The 20,898-nt window shown below is 41.9% G+C and overlaps 7 non-coding genes and 1 pseudogene across 7 annotated transcripts; 3 read left to right on the top strand and 5 right to left on the bottom strand.

Moving 5' to 3' along the window:
• Nucleotides 1-3,793: 3,793 nt before the first annotated feature.
• trnas-aga (transfer RNA serine (anticodon AGA)) lies at nt 3,794-3,875 on the bottom strand. The gene has a single exon. It is a non-coding gene; the product is annotated as a tRNA-Ser (tRNA).
• A 927-nt stretch (nt 3,876-4,802) lies between these two features.
• trnaq-cug (transfer RNA glutamine (anticodon CUG)) lies at nt 4,803-4,874 on the top strand. Its single transcript has one exon. It is a non-coding gene; the product is annotated as a tRNA-Gln (tRNA).
• A 1,884-nt stretch (nt 4,875-6,758) lies between these two features.
• trnar-ccu (transfer RNA arginine (anticodon CCU)) lies at nt 6,759-6,831 on the bottom strand. The gene has a single exon. It is a non-coding gene; the product is annotated as a tRNA-Arg (tRNA).
• A 1,014-nt stretch (nt 6,832-7,845) lies between these two features.
• On the top strand, nt 7,846-7,918 carry trnam-cau (transfer RNA methionine (anticodon CAU)). The gene has a single exon. It is a non-coding gene; the product is annotated as a tRNA-Met (tRNA).
• Nucleotides 7,919-13,567: 5,649 nt separating this feature from the next.
• trnae-uuc (transfer RNA glutamic acid (anticodon UUC)) lies at nt 13,568-13,639 on the top strand. The gene has a single exon. It is a non-coding gene; the product is annotated as a tRNA-Glu (tRNA).
• A 2,814-nt stretch (nt 13,640-16,453) lies between these two features.
• On the bottom strand, nt 16,454-16,644 carry LOC116682710 (U2 spliceosomal RNA). The gene has a single exon (XR_004330473.1). It is a non-coding gene; the product is annotated as a U2 spliceosomal RNA (small nuclear RNA).
• Nucleotides 16,645-16,921: 277 nt separating this feature from the next.
• On the bottom strand, nt 16,922-17,037 carry LOC116682712 (U5 spliceosomal RNA). Its single transcript, XR_004330474.1, has one exon. It is a non-coding gene; the product is annotated as a U5 spliceosomal RNA (small nuclear RNA).
• Nucleotides 17,038-18,719: 1,682 nt separating this feature from the next.
• On the bottom strand, nt 18,720-18,895 carry LOC116682711 (uncharacterized; annotated as a pseudogene).
• Nucleotides 18,896-20,898: the final 2,003 nt, after the last annotated feature.

The raw sequence follows: 20,898 nt of genomic DNA, 5'->3' as shown, positions 1-20,898 counted from the left end.
GAGAGTGGACACGAAGCGACGGACGGGTCTGTGAGACTCAGAGCTCAGAACTGAAGCCGGGGAAATGCACCTGGGATGGCTCGTGAAAAAAATGTTCAGTTCGACAATTGAAACTTCCAGAGACAGGGAGCGCTCTTTAACACAGTCTCTGAAAGCACATCTAGTCGATCACGAGTGGTCAACAGGTAGATCTACAGAAAAACTCATCTTTCAGAAATTTGACCGACCGGGTTGACACTTCAGAGTGAGAAATCGAGGGTGTGTGGCGTGTGAGCGTGGTGAAACCAGTCAAATGCGTGTGTCTCACGGCCAATGCGTGAGAGTTGGCAGCCCTGCCTTTCACTGTTTCTCCTTACATGATTATTACCATCTGACCATTCCCTTTAAGACAGGTAGCCATGGGGGCAAACGTGTGTATGTGACGTTAGTCCGATGGGGTTTATTGTTATGGGAAGTGAGGCTCTTCGCGTGTAGAAAAGTAGCCTACCGTTGGCAACAGCTGCCTCAGACACAGTGATGTCATAGTATTTGATGGGTAGTGAGTGACGCTACAGTAGTTGGGGTTTATGTTCTCCTAAATACAACTAAACCCCCTGATTAATGCAACATAATCACAACGTCTCCCGGCCATTTCCCACCGCAGAAAGTGCTATCAGCCAAGCTAAAGCTAATATAGTTAGCTTAAAGAAACAAGCAGAAAGCTGCTACCAGCCAGGCTAAAGCTAAAATAGTTAGCTTAAAGAAACAAGCAGAAAGCTGCTACCAGCCGAGTCTAAGCTAATATAGTTAGCTTAAAGAAACAAGCAGAAAGCTGCTACCAGCCAGGCTAAAGCTAAAATAGTTAGCTTAAAGAAACAAGCAGAAAGGCGCTACCAGCCAGGCTAAAGCTAAAATAGTTAGCTTAAAGAAACAAGCAGAAAGCTGCTACCAGCCGGTCTAAAGCTAATATAGTTAGCTTAAAGAACAAGCAGAAAGCTGCTACCAGCCAGGCTAAAGCTAATATAGTTAGCTTAAAGAAACAAGCAGAAAGCTGGTGTCTCACGGCCAAAGCTAGAGTTACAACTAGCCCAAAGAAACAAGAGGCATGCAGGTCTGGTCAGTTATCAAACTGACGAGCTGGCCTCGCTAGTCGACCACAACCTGAAATTTAGAGGAAGCAACATGCAGTCACTGTCATTCACGTTAACCTGGATTGATTATTATATGAATACAATGGTGTCATGCTAGTCAACCAGAGTATTTCTACCTGATGTCCCTCTCCAAAATCACTTCAGAAGAGCAATGTTAGTCACAGCGCTTACTTGCTTTGGTGTTTGTAAAGCAATAAAGTTCAACAAAGAATATGAAGGTAAATATGGTGCAAATGTGAGAGCGCGTAGATGTGATGTGAGCACTTAGAGAATATGATTTGAGAGCTTGTAGAAAAAAATTCTGTACTTGTACTTTATTTCATTTTTTTTTCACTTCAGTCACTTTTCCACAAAGGCGAGTCTGCACCCTTGACTTTTGCAACACTTCTTGCGATACATTTGGTGCAAAACTAAGTTGTACCTGTGGACTTAGTCTGTGGAGCTCTGAGCCAACAGGATGGGGGGGAGGGGGCAGCAGGGTTTTTATCCTCAGATGAGGGACAACTCTGTCCGGCTTATTTATGAAGCATGAAAGCTAGCATAAGCTTACTAGCATCTAGCCCGCTTCTAAATACTGTAAATACCTTTAATTATCTCAACACTTTTTAACAGTTAAACTGAAACACTGGAGCTCCAGGTGCTGCAGACGCAGACGGTCCGCCGTCAGTGGGGCTCGGCCAGCGGGGAAACATCGCTAGAAATCTCCGCTGCCGACCTCAACGGGATCTGATCTCCAGCGAGACATGGAAAGCTCCAGACCCGATAGCAGCGGCACAACCCCCATGAGCCCACCGCCAGTGTTGGGGAATAGCAAGCTAGCGTTAGCAAACTAACCAACCAGCCCGCTTAAAAAAAAAAAAATTTAATTTAAAAGGCACGCATTATACCCATTGATGGCGGTCTGTCCGTGGCTGCAAGACCTGGAGCTCACCGCCAGTGTTTCAGTTTGACTGTTTAAAGTGTTAGGATAATTAAAATGTATTTATTTATAAGCGGGGTTAGTTTAGTACGCTAGCTTGCTAATCCACCAACACTAGTGGTGAGCGGGTCTGAAGCTATCCATGTCCGTCTGCAGCTGCAGGACCTGGAGCTCACCGCCAGTGTTTCAGTTTGACTGTTAAAAAGTGTTGAGATAATTAAAAAGTATTTGTTTGGAAGCAGGCTGGCTGCTAGTTAGCTAACGCTAGCTTCCATGCTACATAAATAAGCGGACAGAGTTGTCCCTCACAAAAAAACACAGGTAAAATTAAAAAACACTGCATAAGCTTTGTACTGTGTGTTCATTTAAATATAGGTACACCTACATGTAGGGTGACGAGATTGCAAAATAAGCCTATATATTAATATTAGGACTATCCATATGTCAAGGGTGTATATTTTCATTAGGCGGTGCAGTACAGCCCGATCCAGCAGAGGCGAGTTCTAGCCCGACCAGGCTCCTCTCTTTACATTGTAAGCCTCACTGGGTGTCCAAACTAAAATGATAAGAGGCAACTTGGTAGACTCCTTACTGATGTTTATATCTGTACTCACAATGCCCTTTTTTTAAAACACCAGCCAATCACAAGTCTTACATGTGAATAATCAATGTGTGAGTAATCAGGGAGCTCACATAAAAGATAGTTGCAAGGTCTACCAAAAGTTTAACTTTACAAGCCGTAAAATGTTGGAACCTTGGTGGCCACAGGTTCCCAAATCTCCCCACAAAAGCCCCGGATTGTTATCAGCAGAGCAGAGTGGCGCAGCGGAAGCGTGCTGGGCCCATAACCCAGAGGTCGATGGATCAAAACCATCCTCTGCTAATTCCTGTGCTTTGTATCAGCATTAAGTCTATTTCCTGTCTGTTGATGTTTAACAAAGCCTCTGATGTTGCAAGTGTCTGAAGTGAAACGTCTCTCCACCTGCTGAAGAGTAAACTTAATGTCATGTTGAGATTATACAGTATATAAATTATACAGTGCTCATACTCTTTTATTCCCGCTGTAACACCCATAAAAACTGGAGTGTAATACAGTAAATATACTACACTACAGGTAATAAATACTGTAAATAGAAACTGTAAACATGTACGTTTAAAGTGCTTGTTGTGCTGTCTACCAGTCAGATTACCACAGGAGGTAAATCTGTTGCAGCTCTTTTAAAGACTCTACCATAATACCTGCTGGAGATGCCAGGTCCTCATACATGGAAAGCATGCGCTCTACCACTGAGCTACATCCCCTGAAGATTTTGAAATTCTTCTGACTTTTTTCTGAGATAGACTTAGACTTATCTTTATTAATCCTTTTGGGATGACTCCACAAGGAAATTGAAATATTACGGAATAAAAGAAGAAACCGTGGTAAAACATGTAATGTTAATGTTGTAGCTGGCTTTAAAACCTGTAAATGCAACTGCGGTGGCTGGAAATCAAACCTGGGTAAAATGCTTGCAGTGCTAATGGTATAAATCATAGTTGAAAAGTAACACACCTGTTGCCTTTCTGCTGGACAATACAACGTTCACTGCAAATCTTGTAAGACAGATTGATAAGAAATACATTGGTGGAGACTGGTTGCTTCCAGTACCTATGAGATAAGACAATATTGTTTATGAAAGCACATCTGCGATTTGGTATACTCTGATGTGTCATTGGTTTGGTACCACTCTTAAAAAACACTGCTCGTTGTCGGCAGGATTCAAACCTGCGCGGGGAGACCCCAATGGATTTCTAGTCCATCGCCTTAACCACTCGGCCACAACAACATGATAAGCTGAGCTATGACTGTTTGCAGAAATGTTCATGTAGCACCTCAACACACCATATAATGCCTAAGCTGCACTTGCAAAATAGCAGGGTGTTCAAATACTTATTTTCCTCACTGTAAGATTCCTATACATTGTGTATGGTAGCCATTACAATGTTGTTTATTTCTTTTATTACCACACACACATTCATAGCAGAGCTGCCCCCCCATGTTTATACTGATGATTGATTGTAATAAAGCAGTAACAGAGAGTTGTCTCCGTCTGTGTTTTAACAGACACACCTGGGCCGAAGTTGGAAACCAGAATCAGCTTTAAATCCAGTTCTAATCTAGTCCTCACTAAATTTCAAATAATTTCCCTGGAGTTACCATTACAAAATTTAATCTAATTAAATTGGAACATACACAGACTTCTCACAAAATCACACTTGAATTCATATCTTGCTACTCGGTCAGAATCTTATTAACCTGGAGTCCCAGTCTCTGTCAATATAAATAGGCTATATGTTTATATATGTTTTAGGCCTATTGGCAGACGGCCATTTAAAATGTAGGCAATGGCATATAAAGAATAAAGAATAAAGAGTCTTTTCTCCATGTCTACTGTAGTTTCTCAGTGTGCTCTCTAGTAACATCTGTCTGGCCCAGGTAGCTTTGTCATTCATAAGGCTACTTTTACTTTTATATTTTAATTATATTGCTAAGCCTGTACTTTGGTACTTTTACTTGAGTAAAGAAGTTAAATCAGTACTTCTACTTTTACCAGAGTATTTGTTAACACAATTATCTCTTCTTCTACTTGAGCACGGGCAGTGAGTACTTTTGCCATCTCTGACGGCCTCTGTATTGTTCTGTTTAGAGTATGTATATATTGTGTGTATGGACTAGTCCATTTTAGTTAACAAACCCTTGCAACACTTTTAAAGGTTCCATGGTGTAATGGTTAGCACTCTGGACTCTGAATCCAGCGATCTGAGTTCAAATCTCAGTGGAACCTGGTTTTTAAGCCACACCACAGGTAAAAAAGATCAACCTTTCAACTTTCCACATCTAGTTTACAGTAAGCTTACAGGTTTAACTGTGTAATATTCACACTGGCAGTGAGAACCACTGTAGAAATTATTATCTTGGTCAATGTTGTTTTCAATGTCTTGTGGTTTATGTTCTGTGTATTTGAAAGTTTGAAAGTTCAGTTGATTATATGTAACAGAGAAGTTTCTGTCCAAGTTTGCCATGATCATTGTGTTTGATACGTCCAATTCAGTTTGTATGCAGTTACCTTATGTAGGCCTATGTTGCTCTTGATTCATTCCTTCTTCAAACTTATCCAGCTCGGTGATGTCCCTGATGAGAATCACTTCAATCTCTTTTGCTGCCTCAGGCGTCAACCCGTGAAGTTTGATGTATATTTTACAATTTCTTGCCCATGTTGCCTGGATCTTGTTTTGTTTTCTGAGTATGAGTGCTTTCTTGGCAATATCAGCATTTTTCTTGGTGAGGTGTTTGTTGATGTAAACTTGGATGCCTTTTAATTTCCTTCCTTGTCTGAGAAGTGCGGACTTTTTCTTTCTGTTGGTGAACCGGATTATTACCAATGGAGTGGCCGTTTGTTTTTGCTCGGAAGAGTATGACAATCCTCAATGTCCCTGCTATCAACATAAATGCCTTTGCTGTCCAAAAAGCAAATCACCTGTTGTTCCAGCGTCTCCTTCTCCTCCTCGAGAGCTTCCCTCAGCCTAGCAGTGGTGTATCCAGCGTCTGCGGCCACTCTGGCATGGTTCCGTTGTTTGGTTCTCAGGCCGCTGATAATCACATTGCATTGCTCGAGGTCAGCAACTCAAGTTTCAGAAAAGCAATCTTCTCCACGTTTTGCCCGTTTAGCGTTTGTATTTTACTCATCAGATCTATGATTTTTCTTCTGTTGAAATCTCCGCCGACAAGAAGTCCAGAGATTTCTTTATCTCCTCAACCTCATCGGGTAGGATTGCATTTTTCTTAGGTGGCATATTCTCCTGGGCCTGGTGGTAGCCGGCTGCTCCTGGTCCTGGTGGTAGCTGGCTGCACCAGAGCACCTGAGATGTCAGGGTTTGCAATCGCCACCTCTGAAAAATGCCTCTTCTTAGCCGGATTACGTCTGTCCATGTCGTAAATAGTAGCGGCGATGCCTCAAAACCGAGAATATAATGGGGTGTGATAATTTTAATTATGATCGTTTCCAGCTGCTGCATTTATCAATGTACGATCATTCTTACGCTCTGATTGGTGTGATACGAACGTTTCATGAATCTCACGTGAAGCCTGTCGTACGTTAGGTTAATAAATGAGGGCCATTAGCTCTAAGGATGTGCTTCAATACATAACTGAAGTGGACACACTAATGAGTAGCACTATGGATCAATTTGTTTACCTTGTCAAGCTAAAGCCTTTTTCTAAGCTAAAAGAAAACAAGGCGCTCTTCTGCAAAAGCACAGCTGGGAGTGCTTGAGAGCACTTTTGAGGTGCAGTGTGATTTTCGGCTGAGATGCTTCGGGTGCGTTTAGGTGTGAGCCCAAATAGTTGAATGACAAAGACAAGACAGCGATCAGGCGGTAGAACCAGGGTATTGATGTCCCGTCCATGCAACCGATGGATATGATTAAAACCTGTAAACAGCCCAACCACTTACCAATCACATCACTGGAAAGACAGTCTGTCAACAACTTTTCCAGCAGTTATAACATGATTCGTTTCACCATGGAAATCATAATCTCTTGATTCATCTCCCTTTCAGAGAGTCTACCATTGTGTCACCAGCAAAACAGAGTAGCAGAGGAGGATTTTGAACTATCAACCTCTAGGTTGTGGGCCCAGCACACCTCCGCTGCGCCACTCTGCTGAAAACCTCCCCAGATGGGACTTGAACCCACAATCCCTGGCTTAGGAGGCCAGTGCCTTATCCATTAGGCCACTGGGGCTTTACGTCACCCAAACTCAACAGTTCAGGAGAAATACATATACAGTTCTGGAGACATAATGAAACAGTAACCTTGACCTCTAGATTTTGAAGTGCTTCCCTCTAGGCGTTCAGAGATATTGCATTCACAAGAATTGGATGGACAGACATGAGGACACAGTCACCTTGACATTGAACCTTTGACCTCCAAAATCTCATCAATTGATTTGCGAGTTCATGTGAATGTTTTTGCAAACTTTGAAGAAACACATACATGGGCGTTGTGATAAGATGGTGCTGTCTATCGTTGTTTCTGAGATCAACAATACCTTCTAAAGTTGAATAGCTATTGCGTACCCGGTAATATTAGAGTAGAGCTCTCGTTGGCACTGTAGGTGGACAATTTAGAAAATTAAGTTACTTTACACTTAAAACTGTTACATCTCCTCTGAATCACCAACTGCAAATTTCCAAGCCTCGTTGGCACGCCGACCACCATCTACAGAGGTAAATCTCTAGCTAGCTATGCATGAGTACCTCATACCTTTTACCAGGTTCAGGTGGTTAATAGTTATGGTCAATGAAGCTTCATTAAGCTTTCTGAACAATGTTCTTCATTTTCTGAACACATTCACTCAGTAGTGTTTTATTATTGGTTGTGCATCTGTGATTGCCCTAGAGGTCTCTCAGTCCAGCACCTCTCCCCCTCATCTTTGTTAGTTTTACACTGTCCAGCATAAATCGCTGACACCATACCTCACACTCATCCATGCATATACATTCACCACTGACTAAACTGACTACCACCATCATTTAATTATCATTTCTTTTGTTGTGGTCATATTCTCGCATTTCCTTCAACCTTTGCACACGGTCTTTTGTCCTGGCCTTTTCATGGGGTCATGACAAAGCATCTAGGGTCAATTTTAGCCTTTGTGTGAGTACATAGGTTTCCAGAAACATTGTTTTTATTGAGATTAAAGACCAAATTGTTAGTTTTTATGAAATTTTCCCAACCATTGCAATGCCTTTCATAGCCTCGTTGGCGCAGTAGGCAGCGCGTCAGTCTCATAATCTGAAGGTCGTGAGTTCAACCCTCACACGGGGCAGGTGTTTTAAAAACAAGAAAAACACAACTAATGCGGAAACAGTGACATTCAGGTGGTTGAACACTGGTACTAGAACATAAATGGAATTTGTCATTCTTTGGTTATTTCTGAGATTGATACAATGAAAGGAATTTTTTAAGAGTGTTAGCAAACCAATGAAAAGGGTTATAGAACATATGTGTTATTGTCCTTAGACATACTATCCAAGCAGGGAGATCAGCACAGAGATTTGGGTGCTAGCAAGATGGATGTAGGTTGCCCATTGTTCATTTAGACTTACCAGCAACATTGTTATGATACAAACATGCTTGAAAAACAGCACAATTCTGTTTAAAGACTTGTGCATGGAACACAAATGATATGGCAGTGTCTGAAGTGTTCAGGCATGTCAAATGGACAACTCATCTAGCAGAATGTGAAACTTTACACATGAACAGGGACTTGAACCTGGACCCTCAGATTAAAAGTCTGATGCTCTACCGACTGAGCTACCCAGGCTTCTAAAGCAGCTGGCTGTGGAAAAAACAATCTGCTGAACTACAAATTAAAGTAAATGAAGACCATTAAGCTGTTGCCATGATCACGGTCTTCTGGACAGCAGGAGGGTAGACCATAATTTTCACAATGCCTGAGAACACCAAATGTTATTGCACAAACTGGTTGAAAATTGGCTAAATTGACCAAAACGGTTAAAAAGCTCAAAGTCACAACTCATCATGGCCACTAGCAGACTGTGAACATCCTGCAAACCTGCATGACAGATGACGTTAGCGAGCACTTCATACATATCACACAATCAAGCTGTTGCCTTATCAGGGACTTGAGCTGTGGTATTCTTTTTCGCTGAAAACGTTGATAACCTATTGCAATTTGTGGACAAATAAACTTTATTGCTGGTGAAAACGATAAAACAACTCTCCCTCTTGATCCGCTTCCTCTTGACGGGAAAAATCCACCAGATGACTTGCCATCCAAGCAGGGAGATCAGCACAGAGATTTGGGTGCTAGCAAGATTGATGTAGGTTGGCCATTGTTCATTTAGAGATAGCACCCGCATTGTTATGATGCAAACCTGCATGAAAAACAGCCACAATTCTTTTTAACCCTTGTGTTGTCTTCCCATCGACCATCATCTTTTTGTGCTTTTTTTCAATGTTTCTGCTGTTTTTTTCTACACTTTTTTTTTTTTTATTCATAGCCAATAAACCTAGGTTTTATGACCTTATACAAAAACAATTAATTTCTCTTTTTTTCAGCACTTACTGTATCTTTTTTGTCACTTTTTCCGAGGTTTTGGGCACTTTTTTTACAATGCCATACAATTCAATAAAATCAAAATTCAATTCACTGAAAGTAATCATAAATTTTTACCTGAATAACATTCATCCATGTTATTTTAAGGCAATATTGTTGAAAGAAAGCCAAGTTCCTGATATTAAAATTAAAAAACGGGTCAAATTTGACCCGAGGACAACACAAGGGTTAAAGACTTGTGCATGTTACATGATACAACAGTGTCTGAAAGTGTTCAGAATTGCCAAAGTGTACAACTCATCCAGCTCATCCAGAACTTGGCCAATTTTGCTCAATTTGGCCTTAATTGTTTCTGGACATCTGTTCTTTTTAAACAGTTAAAAGCAGGCCGGTTAGCTCAGATTGTTTGAGTGTGGTGCTAAAAATGCTAAGCACCGCCAGACACTTTAGGGTACTAAAATCGCCAAACCCTACGCCCAAGAGCATCTGTATCCACCTTTTTTATGCACAAATTTGCCATTAGCGCAAAACAAGTCTCAATCTCTATAGCTCTGCTTTCCACGTCTTTTGTAGCAAGGCCAAAAACATACAGTTGTAAGGTTGTCTGCTCAGTAAGTGCAAATATGAGTCACAGGTAACTGATGTGCCTAGCATTCAATCTATTTCCTTCAACAAAAGCTAACTGGCCACCTAATTAGTCTGCCTTTCTTACAAATGTTACCTCGCTCCTGAATTTCAGATAAACCGTGACAATTCAGATTTGGAAATATTCCTTTTTTTTTTTGTAACCATGTGGCCTAATGGACAAGGCGTCTGACTTTGGATCAGAAGATTGAGGGTTCGAGTCCTTTTGTGGTTAGAAACTCCAGTCCACCTCCACAAACCATACACAACCAGGTAGCCCATCCATAGCTGGCCCAATTTTGCTTGATTTCGCCTGGTTTGTTTCCGGAAATCTTTCTTTTTCAAACACTTAAAAAACAGGCCAGTTATCTCAGATGGTTTGAGTGTGGTGCTAATAATGCTAAGCACCTGCAGACACTTTAGGGGTAATAAAATCACCAAACCCTACACTCAAGATCACCTGTATCCACCTTTTGTTTGCACAAATAGGCCATTTACGCAAGTGAAGAAGTTCTTGTATCTCAAAGGCATATGAGGTTGCATACAGATGGAGAGAAGGAGGAGGAGAGAGGTACCTAGTGCATCATGGGAAGTCCACCGGTAGTCTAGGCCTATAGCAGCACAACTAAGGGATGGTTCAGGACTCACCCAAGCCAGCCCTACCTATAGGATTTATCAAAGAGGAAAGTCTTAAGCCTACTCTTACATGTGGAGATGGTGTCTGCCTCCTGAACCCAAACTGGAACCTGGTTCCACAGGAGAGGAACACTCTGGCTCCCATTCTACTTTTGGAAAACTTCTTCTTGACTTGCCTTTTCCCACATCCTCTGAATGCTTAGCTAACTAAATGACTTAAGTTGGCCAATAATTGTTGCTTTTTCATCTTCGTTGTGATTATTGTCACCTGTGCCTTCAATATCATATCATATCAATTTTATGTGGATATTATGAAAGAAACTGTCAAGCAAACACTTGCAACCCTTTTAGAGGTTCCATGGTGTAATGGTTAGCACTTTGGACTCTGAATCCAGCGATCTGAGTGCAAATCTCGGTGGAATGTGTTTTAAGCCACAGTATAGGTGAAAAAAATCAACCTTTCAACTTTCCACATTTAGTTTAAAGTGAGCTTACAGGTTTAATGTCCTTCGCCATTTAAACTGAAAACAGTACATTGGTGGAGGCATGTTGAGGAGTCACCTGGTTGAAGCTTGAAGAAGCTCCACATTTGACAGTATTGACTGGAAGTGATAGGCTTTGAGTTACATGGGGGATACACACTTTGCATTGAGTCTCGTAATCACCATAAAAAGTAGGTATCACTGAAATTTGAACTTGTGTTGCTGCAGTCAGAGTTTACAGTGCTCATCCTGAACGGGTCAGTATAGTGCATCAGAATTGCTTGTTGAATGGTCTATTAGCCTTGGAACCCCCCTTTCCCCACAGCTTTCAATTGTCAGATATGGGTGGGGGAGTGGGCTCTGTGTCCAACCCTTTCTGTGTAAAAAAAACAACTAAAGTAGTCTCTTGGATGAGAGACAAAACTTCTGCGGAGGACCTTTCACCAAGTCCAGTTGCCCTTCAAGGTTCAAGGAGTCTTTATTATCCCGGGGGGCAATTTGTTGTGCAGCACCATGTAACATTAATAACACACAGGTTATACAAGAACACAGCCATACATCTAGAAATAAAATAAATACGTACTACACGGAAGTCCATACCTCACATTGACTTATTAAAAAGCCAAAGCAGCAGGGACAAAAGAGTTTTGTGTCTGTTTGTCCTTGTCCAGACGGCAACAAGATGAAGCAGCTGTTCAGGGGTTGACTAGGGTCGGCCAGGACTTATTGGGCCTTCTTGAGGGACCTTGTCTCATATACAGAGTTTAAGTCAGTCAGAGGGTTGTGAGAATTCTCGCACGCACCTTAACTATACATTGCAGCCTGTTCTTGTTTTTAAGCGTTGGGGCAACGTTAATAAAAACTGACAGTCATGTAACCTTGGTTGAAGCTAATATTTCGTTGACTAATTATGCTTTTGACAGATTTGTAGACCCATGGTATATTATTTGGACATATGGAGATAGATTTACGAGGGATGACTAAGTCCTCACAGAAGGGGATGTATGCAGAAACAGTCTCTTTGATCTCATCAATGTCCTTACATTTGTTTTTGAATAGATCCCAGTCAGTGCAGCAGTAGCATTCCTGTAGACACTGGATTGATTCATCTGACCAAACCGGAACTAACTTTTGTTTCGGCTTGTTTCTCTTCAGGGCCGGTTTGTTAGACGGAACCAAATGAACAGAGTTGTGGTCAGACATGCCGAGTAGAGCTCTGAGGTAGGACTTATAAGCATCTTTGATGGATCCATAACAGTTTGCCATGTTCTTTACATTTAAGAGAACATGAATGTGCGCAAGAAACGCAAATGCAAGTACAGTGTTTTGTGAGCATTTTTATTGTAAACACATGTAAAGTTACCATGTGTTTGTACACAGTAGACATATCTACTGCTGTATTCACTGTCTGTGGCAAGTCCTTCAAAACCTGTTCTTGACTTGCTTTTTCCCACATCCTCTGAACGCTTAGCTAACTAAATGACTTAAGTTGGCCAATAATTGTTGCTTTTTCATCTTCATTGTGATTGTTGTGTGCCTTTAATATCACACATGTGAATATTATGAAAGAAATTGACAAGCAAACCCTTGCAAAATTTTTGCAGGTTCCATGGTGTAATGGTTAGCACTCTGGACTCTGAATCCAGGGCTCTGAGTTCAAATCCCAGTGGAACTTGCTTTTAAGTTGCATGTATGGATTAGCTTAAGTTAAGTGTAATGTCTTGTTTGTGTTGTAGTATCTATAGAGATTTGTGGTGTAGTATGGAACCATTGTCCTGTCTTTTATGTTTTATGAAACTTATTGCCGCCGGTCTTTGCAGGACTCCCTGGAAGAAGAGTTACTGTAGCTCAATGGGATTGTTCCTGGTTAAATAAAGGTTAAATAAAAATAAAATGAATCTGTAATATGTCCAAACATTCCTCTCTTCATTACCGACATACTGGAAGTCGGCCATGTTTAATTGGATGCTCTCCAGTTATTGCTGTTTGGTAGATTAACATTATATTTTCCTACTTTGGGGACTTTTCATTACATATTCTTTGTCTGATATTTTCTATTCCCTGTTTGTATTTTCTGTGACTGCATGTGGTTTTAAATCTGTTGGAGTTTCTTCAGACTAAAGCAAAGACACTGATGATGTCATCCAAAAGAAACATAAAGGACAGCAACCTGTTTCCAGAGGACACTAAAGAATGACGGAGCAGCAGGAAACAGAGCAGCTCAAATAGCAAACAGCTGATTTATTCATCTGACTCGTAGAATAACGCCAATGATTGACTCGTTTTAAATGTCTGGGAATGTGGAACAGCTCCATGCTGACTACCTGAAATAAAACAAGGCCACATGCTGATTATTGGGGACTTGATTTGATGGATTTATTCGTCCTGTCATAAAGTTCCGACATTAAGATTTTTACCGCCAGTTAAAAATGGAGCTGGACACGAAGGAGGATTCCTCCCTAACGGCCGCTCTGCTCTGCTCCGTGCCCCCGCTGTCCGGTAATAGTTAAAGCAGATAAAAACCTAAAGAACACTCAAAAGCTTCAAGATAAAACTTACTTAAGAAGCTTCTTCATTCACGTTCAAGAGAAGGCCTATTTCCAGCCAGACTATGAATTGATTTATGAAATCCCTGTTATTAATATGTAGTCAGTCCCATATGGTCTAGTGGTTAGGATTCCTGAATTTCACCCAGGTGGCCTGGGTTCAACTCCCGGTATGGGAATTGCTATTTAGCCAATGAAGGTCTGCAGAAAGATCTGATTTAATGGTCCTGTATTAAATGAGAGCTGTATGCAACCTATGCCCCTATATATAGACCTAATATATGTCTCTAAAATCAAATATTAGCCAGTAATTTTTGCTTTTTAATCTGCTTTGTGATTGTTGTGTGCTTTTAATATCACACATGTGGATATTATGAAAGAAACTGCCTAGCAAACCCTTGCAACACTCCAAAAGGTTCCATGGTGTAATGGTTAGCACTCTGGACTCTGAATCCAGTGATCTGAGTTCAGATCTCAGTGAAAACTGTTTTTAAGCCACAGCAAAGGGTAAAAAGATCAACCTATCAACTTTCCCCATCTAGTTTCAAGTGAGCTTACAGGTTTAATGTTAAGTTCATTTTGTTTTTAAACAAACTATTATATGTTATTTTGTATGGCTTTATCTTGTCAAGTATTATAACAACGTTTTGATACCAGGAACCCAACGAGGTTTCACAGATCATTCAGTTTTTAGGACAATTTCTGGCGGTAAAATCTGCCAGCCATGTCTCTTCAGGTCCGTTGACAGTTTGGGCAACGGGCAGCTCCACGTGCATCGTTAATTGTTTTTCCACAAGACAGAAGATGGGTGCACCGTTCCCGGTGACGCTGCAATACCGGGTCGATGCGTGGAATTTACATTCGTGCATATACAGATCAACTTTCTTTTAGATTTATGCATATACACATCAACTTTCTTTTTATTTATGCATATACACATCAACTTTCTTTTTATTGTACCATCACCATTCCTTTTGTCATCATCAAAATTCATTATGACATCAACTTTCTTTTAGATCAATGCAAATACAAATCAACTTTCTTTTTGATTATTGCATATACACATTAACTTTCTTTCATATTACTGCATATACACATCAACTTTCTTTTAGATTAAGGCATATACACATCAACTTTCTTTTTGATTTATCATCACCATTCATTATGTCATCATCACTATTCATTATGTCATCATCACTATTCATTATGTCATCATCACAATTCATTATGACATCAACTTTCTTTTTGATTTATGCATAAACACATCAACTTTCTTTTTCATTAAAAGGACATAACAGCTGCTACTTAGCAATTCCCAGTATATTACTACTTCCCAGTACCAACCCTCGCGTTAATTCTCACTTGGTGTGCCGCTTTCCAAATCCAAGGCCTCACCTATTCCCCCATTGTCACAGGGCCAATATTTTGTCCTTGCTGTTTTTCTGCCAATCAAAAGTGCAAATCTTGCTACACTTTTGTATGGCTTCATCTTGTCAAGTATTATAACAACGTTTTGATACCAGGAACCCAACGAGGTTTCACAGATCATTCAGTTTTTAGGACAATTTCTGGCGGTAAAATCTGCCAGCCATGTCTCTTCAGGTCCGTTGACAGTTTGGGCAACGGGCAGCTCCACGTGCATCGTTAATTGTTTTTCCAGAAGACAGAAGATGGGTGCACCGTTCCCGGTGACGCTGCAATACCGGGTCGATGCGTGGGGTTTAGATTTGTGCATATACACATCAACTTTCTTTTACATTACTGCATATACACATCAACTTTCTTTTTGATTCATCATCACCATTCATTATGTCATCATCACTATTCATTATGTCATCATCACAATTCATTATGACATCAACTTTCTTTTATATTACTGCATATACACTAGGGGTGATCCGAGTGTCCGGCTGAAACGAGTATCCGGTACGGATAAAGCACTTTTGCCGAGTACAAGTATTATCCGAGTAACATGAGTCAATATCCGTGCTCGGATTGAATAAACTCCTCAACTGGCCGCGCAGCGTTCTGTGATAATCACAGCGCCCCCCCCCCGCCACAAACCGCTCGGATCAATCACACACACACAGAACATGGAGAAATGCGCTCTCTCTCGCTCTCTCTCTCGCTCTCTCCTGCTCCGTCAGTCAATTCGGTCTGCGGATCTGTTCCGTTAACGTTTAGGGTTTCTTCAGCTTCAGGTTTGTTTTTAACTTCGGTTTGTAGTCCTTACATAGTAACCAGATTTCTGGTGAACGTGGGGTTTGTAGTCCTTACATAGTAACCAGTAGATTTCTGGTGAACGTGGGGTTTGTAGTCCTTACATAGTAACCAGTAGATTTCTGGTGAACGTGGGGTTTGCAGTCCTTACATAGTAACCAGTAGATTTCTGGTGAACGTGGGGTTTGTAGTCCTTACATAGTAACCAGTAGATTTCTGGTGAACGTGGGTTTCAGACATGCTGCTTGTTTTAAATGCGACTCCAGTTGCGTCTCTGCCATCGGAGATTTTTTTTTTTTTACTGTCAGCTGCCCCCCCCCCCCCCCCTCTCTCTCTGTGTCTCTCTCTTACTCACACACACACAAACACTCACACACACACACACACACACACACACACACACATATACCTGGTGTGGAAATAAAAAAATAAAAAAGAACCAAAAAAAAAAAAAAATCACACTGATCATAAAAAAATAAAAAGTTAAAAAAAGAAAGTTATATTGAATATGAAAACTCTTTTCATTACATTTTACTTCATAATTGCAACAGCATGTGTTGTATTAATTGTTGCAAAACGTTCTGTATATAGTTTGTTGTTACCATGACAACACCATTGATCTGAAGCTCGATGCTGTCATGTAAATAGTTTTCAAATCAGCAATAAATATAAAAATTTTTGATCAACTCATATCAATTGCTCTTCAGGTCCATTGACAGTTTGGCAACGGGCAGCTCAACGTGCATCGTTAATTGTTTTTCCACAAGACAGAAGATGGGTGCACCGTTCCCAGCGATGCTGCAATACCGGGTCGATGCGTGGAGTGAACGGAGCAAGCCCCTTTTTCAACTCCCATTGCTAAAAATCCATTTAATATGTTGTCCCCTGATAGAGGACATATCAGATATTAAACTGATAAGAACAGATACTACACTTGATCTTAGCCAAAAGGCCGAGAAGCGATGACCACCACCTCTATGCTGTCAGATGCGACCTCCCCGGACGGTTCTCAGTTGTCACGGTCCAGTAATTTTAAATGGACATAACAGCTGCTGCTTAGCACCCCCGTCCAAGCGCTTCATGGGGAAGCACAAAAAGTTTTAGTTAAAGACGGCAATTGTGGTTTTCCCAATTGGTCAAGCTCCTGCCAACGTGCAATATTCCCATGCTGTCAAATTTTGGCTACGTTTAAGAATCTGAGTTTCCTTTTGGAGAGCATTTGTTTTTCACAAGTACAAAAGGCTTGGCCAAACAGCAAAGCCCACCAAAAATAACTTCAACTCATAGGCGTTCCTCTCCACGGAAGTCTTTAGTAAAAGGCGAAAGACTTGTGCGTTATGAAGAGAAACCAGAGTAAGTACAGCCCACTCTCGAGAGCAGCCGAAAACGCCAGTCTTCCCAGTCCCAACCCTCGCGGTAATTCTCACTTGGTGTGCCGCTTTCCAAATCCAAGGCCTCACCTATTCCCCATTGTCACAGGGCCAATATTTTGTCCTTGCTGTTTTTCTGCCAATCAAAAGTGCAAATCTTGCTACACTTTGTATGGCTTTATCTTGTCAAGTATTATAACAACGTTTTGATACCAGGAACCCAACGAGGTTTCACAGATCATTCAGTTTTAGGACAATTTCTGGCGGTAAAATCTGCCAGCCATGTCTCTTCAGGTCCGTTGACAGTTTGGGCAACGGGCAGCTCCACGTGCATCGTTAATTGTTTTTCCAGAAGACAGAAGATGGGTGCACCGTTCCCGGTGACGCTGCAATACCGGGTCGATGCGTGGGGTTTAGATTTGTGCATATACACATCAACTTTCTTTTACATTACTGCATATACACATCAACTTTCTTTTTGATTCATCATCACCATTCATTATGTCATCATCACTATTCATTATGTCATCATCACCATTCATTATGTCATCATCACTATTTTTTATGTCATCATCACAATTCATTATGACATCAACTTTCTTTTATATTACTGCATATACACTAGGGGTGATCCGAGTATCCGGCTGAAACGAGTATCCGTTACGGATAAAGCACTTTTGCCGAGTACAAGTATTATCCGAGTAATATGAGTCAATATCCGTGCTTGGATTGAATAAAACTCCTCAACTGGCCGCGCAGCGTTCTGTGATAATCACAGCGCCCCCCCCCCCCCCGCTACAAACCCGCTCGGATCAATCACACACACACAGAACATGGAGAAATGCGCTCTCTCTCGCTCTCTCTCTCGCTCTCTCCTGCTCCGTCAGTCAATTCGGTCTGCGGATCTGTTCCGTTAACGTTTAGGGTTTCTTCAGCTTCAGGTTTTTTTTAACTTCGGTTTGTAGTCCTTACATAGTAACCAGTAGTTTCTGGTGAACGTGGGGTTTGTAGTCCTTACATAGTAACCAGTAGATTTCTGGTGAACGTGGGGTTTGTAGTCCTTACATAGTAACAGTAGATTTCTGGTGAACGTGGGGTTTGTAGTCCTTACATAGTAACCAGTAGATTTCTGGTGAACGTGGGTTTCAGACATGCTGCTTGTTTTAATGCGACTCCAGTTGCGTCTCTGCCATCGAGATTTTTTTTTTTTTACTGTCAGCTGCCCCCCCCCCCGCCCCTCTCTCTCTGTGTCTCTCTCTTACTCACACACACTCACACACAAACACACACACACACACACACACAACATATACCTGGTGTGGAAATAAAAAAGAACCAAAAAAAAAAAAAAATCACACTGATCATAAAAAAATAAAAAGTTAAAAAAAGAAAGTTATATTGAGTATGAAAACTCTTGTTCATTACATTTTACTTCATAATTGCAACCGCATGTGTTGTATTAATTGTTGCAAAACGTTCTGTATATAGTTTGTTTGTTACCATGACAACACCATTGATCTGAAGCCGATGCTGTCATGTAATAGTTTTCAAATCAGCAATAAATATAACAATTTTTGATCAACTCATATCAATTGCTCTTCAGGTCCATTGACAGTTTTGGCAACGGGCAGCTCACGTGCATCGTTATTGTTTTTCCACAAGACAGAAAGATGGGTGCACCGTTCCCAGCGATGCTGCAATACCGGGTCGATGCGTGGAGTGAACGGAGCAAGCCCCTTTTTTCAACTCCCATTGCTAAAAATCCATTTAATATGTTGTCCCCTGATAGAGACATATCAGATATAAACTGAAAGAACAGATTTTTTTCTTTTGAAAAGAATTTATTGACACTCATTTCATACTTTTGTCATTTACATGTCACATCAAAGTTACCTTCCAAATACAACAAGTCAATAAATAATCCATAAGACATCTAAAACAACAGCTCCAAGAGATGCATTATACATAAATAATCCATAAAACATCCAAAACAATTGCTTTAAAATGCATTACAGATAACATTTTCATAGATTAAAAGGTATAAAAGTTTTCAATGTAAATGAGTGTCTATGTTAAAATCTCCTCAGCAGGGGCGCATATGTTATGAATAAAAGTCCACTGTTGTGCAGGAGTGGGTGAGTCCCTACCAAGTGGGAACTCATTTCAATCCCCCAAACAGATTTGGTCTCTCGGGATCCTGTCGAGGTGCTCAGAGGAGACCCTCACCCTGTAGCTCCTTCCCACCGACCTCACCCGGAGGTCCAGGCCGCCGCTGCTTTGAACTTGTACTGTGGTGGCTCCGGCTCCTTCGTCCGATGGGCACAGAGGCGATTCTTCTTTGAGGCTGTGTCCTAGGCCCCCGCCTGCAGCTCCGGCCATTCGGACCGTCGCTGCGGCCATCCGGATCACAGCCTCGGGGGGATCTGCATGTGCTTCCTTACCAGCAAGTTTCTGGAGGTCCATATGGCGTCTTTGATGGCGGCTAGGGTGAGCCACGTTTGGCAATGTTCGTGCGGTATCTGTTTTCCTTGGCTCACCCCGTACAGCACCAGCTGTGGTGTAAGGACCTCCCTTGCTGGCAAGTACGGGAATTGCAAGGAGCCGGCCATTGCCCACTGTTCTACGGCAGCGCTGCACTCCCAGAGCAGGTGCCTCACCGACTCAGGCGCGCCACAACCTGGTCGAGGGCAAGTTGCGTGCGCCGACATGCCCCCGGGAGTGCATTACGGACCTGACCGGGAGGATCTCGTGAGCCACCATCCATGACAGGTCCCGGAGTCTGTTTGGAAGAGCGGATGGTTTACGTTGCGCCAAACTGTTGAGGCTCGCCCAATGCGAGCCCGCGCACTGGACTCACTGGTTCCCGCTCCTGCACAACAGAATGAGAGAGCGGTGAGTAGTTAAAACCTGCAACTCCTCCTGCTCAAGGTTAAATGCCTTAAAATGACCGGATAAAAAGCGTAAGCTGGTGGCAGTTAAAAGACACTGGAACTCTGAGGTCTGTGGGTAGAATCTTGATTTTCCTGAGGTACGACCATCCAGAACCTTGTCATCGCTGCGGTCTTGGGGTTACTGGATGGGGCTGGGCGGAAAAATGTGCAGGGCGGTGTATCTGCTCCCTAAAAACAGTACAGGTCAGGCACTCCTTTTCCTCCTTCCTCCTTTGGCTTCTTCATCACGCTTCGTTTCAGTCTTTCCCACTTGGAGCCCCACAAGAATAAAAGATGGCTCGTTCCAGGTCTAAAATCGTTCTCCTAGGCGGGATAAAAACAGAACTGATTAGTAAAAGCAAAGGTAAAATCACTGCTTTAATGATTAAAACCTTTCCTTCTAAAGTCAGTCCTCTAAGTGTCCAGTATCCTAGTCTCTGTCTGACTTTCCCTACCTTGTCCTGCCCAATTTGGTTTCCCTCCCCCTCCCTATCAAACTTGATCCCAAGTAATTTTTTTGTCGGTCCGGGTCACAGTCAGGGGGAGTCCTGTCGTCTCAGTCGCCGTCCATGGTCCCATAAAAATGGCTTGGGTCTTGCTTCGGTTGAGCTTCGACCCAGAGGCCTGTCCGAACCAGTCAGTCAAGTCCGCGTCCTGTTGACAGATAAAAGGTCAGTGCATAAAATGTTGATGTCGTCCATATATAAATTCATTTTGTGTCGCGAGTCCCCCCGCTCCCTGGGACTCTTACCCCATGGATTTGTTGTCCCTTCTCAATATCTGTGCTATCGTTCTATTGAGAGGACGTAAAGGAGGGCAGATAACGGACAACCCTGACGGACACCGCAGTTTATATCCACTGCTGCTGTCAGATGCCCGTTAACAATGAATTTGCTGTTGATCCCCCGGTACAGCAGT

This window comes from Etheostoma spectabile, unplaced genomic scaffold, assembly GCF_008692095.1.
Source record: "Etheostoma spectabile isolate EspeVRDwgs_2016 unplaced genomic scaffold, UIUC_Espe_1.0 scaffold00018834, whole genome shotgun sequence".
Classification (NCBI taxonomy): Eukaryota; Metazoa; Chordata; class Actinopteri; order Perciformes; family Percidae; genus Etheostoma; species Etheostoma spectabile.
The sequence above is the reverse complement of the archived record's forward strand: the minus strand, read 5'-3'. Positions and strand labels throughout refer to the sequence as shown.